General features: G+C 40.5%; 1 protein-coding gene across 1 annotated transcript in view; it reads right to left on the bottom strand.

The window, feature by feature from the left end:
• TMEM244 (transmembrane protein 244) overlaps positions 1 to 3,360 on the bottom strand; it is a 24,701-nt gene that overhangs the window by 13,093 nt on the left and 8,248 nt on the right. The gene's annotated exons all lie outside the window — the stretch shown is intronic.

The raw sequence follows: 3,360 nt of genomic DNA, 5'->3' as shown, positions 1-3,360 counted from the left end.
TCTGTCAGATTCTCAGGTCAAATTCATACAGTCGACTTGAAGTAATATGCAGCAGAAATGATCCTAAAACTGTTTTGAATCCTCAGTGCCTGGCTCTCTGGAGTTCTGGGTGACTTTCCGCTGAAAGATCTATTGAGCAATATTTTTAAAGTGTTTTCTATGTGCCATGTGTTGGATGATTAACTTGTAACTTTTCTGGATCCAGAAAACCTATTGTCTGAAGGCTGAGACCCTGAAGACTGAGCCACCGTATGCTCCAAAATCTTTATTGCAAATATCCTATGACTGTCTTCCAGGAATACTTAAGCCCCAAAATAAAATAGAGAATTTGAGATGGGCTTCACGGGTCCTCCAAGTTACTAAAAGAGTTTGTATCTGAGGAAACTGATGCTAGGAGATTGATGTACTGGCATTTTCTAATAGCACTGAGGCTGAGACATAGCAATTCATTTTGAAATTGTGCGTTCGTAAGTCGGAGACTGATTATACCCATCGATAGATCAGAGCACTGAAAATATGAGTGATATTTAAGTAGTTACATAGTAGTTAAACAGAATTTCCTGCAGCAAGAGGACAGCCCATGGTTTCCAGAGAAAACAAGAGTTAACTCCTAAGTCCTCTTGGGACCTGTGGGAATTCCAGTGCTTTCTTCCTTCAATATGAAGACCAGTTAAATCAGGAGCATGGAGTCAAGCATCCTTCAGTGCATCTTTTCTTCTGGATTTAGGCAACAGTTTGAGGGATTTCAGTGAGGATAACTTCACATCAAAACTGGTTATTCTCATGTAATTAGAGTTGGGAATCATTTATGTAGCTCAGTGGTAAATAATCCACCTTCAATGAAGGATGTGTGGGTTTGATCCCTGGGCCAGGAAGATAACTTGGAGAAGGAAATGGCAACCCACTCCAGTATTCTTGCCTGGGAAATTCCATGGACAGAAGAGCCTGGTGGACTACAGTTGATGGGACCACAAAGAGTCAGTCATGACTGAGCAACTAAACATAAGTAGTTAATAAATAATAATAACATTGAATTATAACTTGTGGTTGATTACCACTCATGCTTTTACTAATGTGTTTCTCTTTAATAATGGAAGGCAGTAAGAAATAAAAAGTTATAAGGGAAGAGTAAACCTTGAATAAATGGATGAAGGAATGGATAAAATTACCTTTACTCAGTAATTATAGGCCAAACACCATGTCAGACAACTTCTCTCACACAAGCTTCACAAGATACCACCCTATTTGTAGATGAGGCGATTATGTCTAACAATATAAATGATGTTATATCTTGCCTCAGACAAACATCTGACAGAAAGTTAGGACTGGAATTTGAATCTGTTTTATTCAAACTCCAAAGCTCACAGGTAGAAATAAAAACCCTTTAGTCTTAGAACCTGATGGTGGTAGTGGTTTCGTCGACAAGTTGTGTTTGACTCTTGAGACCCCGTGGGCTGTAGCCCACCAGGCTCCTATGCCCTTGGGATTTCCTAGGCAAGAATATTGGAGCAGGTTGCCATTTCCTCCTCCAGGAGATCTTCCCTACCTAGGGACTGAACCTGTGTCTCCTGCATTGGCAAGCAGATTCTTTATCCTTGAGCCACAAGGGAAGTCATATTTTTGTTAAAATAATCATTAGGAAGTTTGCAAGCCTGCAAGTACAGATTTCCTCAGGCCCTAGCTCCCAGTCTTTGGCCAATATCTGCTTCAAGAAAGGATTTGGAGGGAAAGAATTCTAACAGTGGCAAACCGTTTACAACTGATAACAAGTTGAATGGGAGCAACTGATAAAAAGTTGAATGGGAGATAATAGGAAACTGCTACACTTCAATACCCTCTTCCAACAACACAAGAGAAGACTCTAGACACGGGCATCACCAGATGGTCAACACTGAAATCAGATTGATTATATTCTTTGCAGCCAAAGACAGAGAAGCTCTATACAGTCAGCAAAAATAAGACTGGGAGCTGACTGTGGCTCAGATCATGAACTCCTTATTGCCAAATTCAAACTTAAAGTGCAGAAAGTAGGGAAAACCACTAGACCATTCAGATATGACCTAAATCAAATCCCTTATGATTATACAGTGGAAGTGAGAAATAAATTTAAGGGACTAGATCTGATAGATAGAGTGTCTGATGAACTATGGATGGAGGTTCATGACACTGCACAGGAGACAGGGATAAAGACCATCCCCATGAAAAAGAAATGCAAGAAAGCAAAATGACTGTCTGAGGAGGCCTTACAAATAGCTGTGAAAAGAAGAGAAGTGAAAAGCAAATGAGAAAAGTAAAGATACACCCATTTGAATGCAGAGTTCCAAAGAATAGCAAGGAGAGATAAGAAAGCCTTCCCCAGTGATCAATGCAAAGAAATAGAGGAAAACAACAGAATGGGAAAGACTAGAGATCACTTCAAGAAAATTAGAGATACCACAGGAACATTTCATGCAAAGATGGGCTCGATAAAGGACAGAAACGGTGCAAACCTAACAGAAGCAGAAGATATTAAGAAGAGGTGGCAAAAATACACAGGAGAACTGTACAAAAAAGATTTTCACAACCCAGATAATCACGATGGTGTGATCACTCACCTAGAGCCAGACATCCTGGAATGTGAAGTCAAGTGGGCCTTAGAAAGCATTACTACAAACAAAGCTGGTGGAGGTGATGGAATTCCAGTTGAACTATTTCAAATCCTAAAAGATGATGCTGTGAAAGTGCTGCACTCAATATGCCAGCAAATTTGGAAAACTCAGCAGTGGCCACAGGACTGGAAAAGGGGAGTTTTCATTCCAATCCCAAAGAAAGGCAATGCCAAAGAGTGCTCAAACTACTGCACAATTGCACTCATCTCACACACTAGTAAGGTAAGGCTCAAAATTCTCCTAGCTAGGCTTCAGCAATACGTGAACCGTGAATTTCCAGATGTTCAAGCTGGTTTTAGAAAAGGCAGAGGAACCAGAGATCAAATTGCCAACATCCACTGGATCATGGAAAAGGCAAGAGAGTTCCAGAAAAACATCTATTTCTGCTTTATTGACTAAGCCAAAGCCTTTGACTGTGTGGATCACAAAAAAACTGTGGAAAGTTCTGAAAGAGATGGGAATACCAGACCACCTGACCTGCCTCTTGAGAAACCTGTATGCAGGTCAGGAAGCAACAGTTAGAACTGGACATGGAACAACAGACTGGTTCCAAATAGGAAAAGGAGTTCGTCAAGGCTGTATATTGTCACCCTGCTTATTTAATTTATATGCAGAGTACATCATGAGAAATACTGGGCTGGAAGAAGCACAAGCTGGAATCAAGATTGCCAGGAGAAATATCAATAACCTCAGATATGCAGATGACACCACC

Source organism: Bison bison, unplaced genomic scaffold (assembly GCF_000754665.1).
Source record: "Bison bison bison isolate TAMUID 2011002044 unplaced genomic scaffold, Bison_UMD1.0 scf7180017864035, whole genome shotgun sequence".
NCBI classification, from domain to species: domain Eukaryota; kingdom Metazoa; phylum Chordata; class Mammalia; order Artiodactyla; family Bovidae; genus Bison; species Bison bison.
The sequence above is the reverse complement of the archived record's forward strand: the minus strand, read 5'-3'. Positions and strand labels throughout refer to the sequence as shown.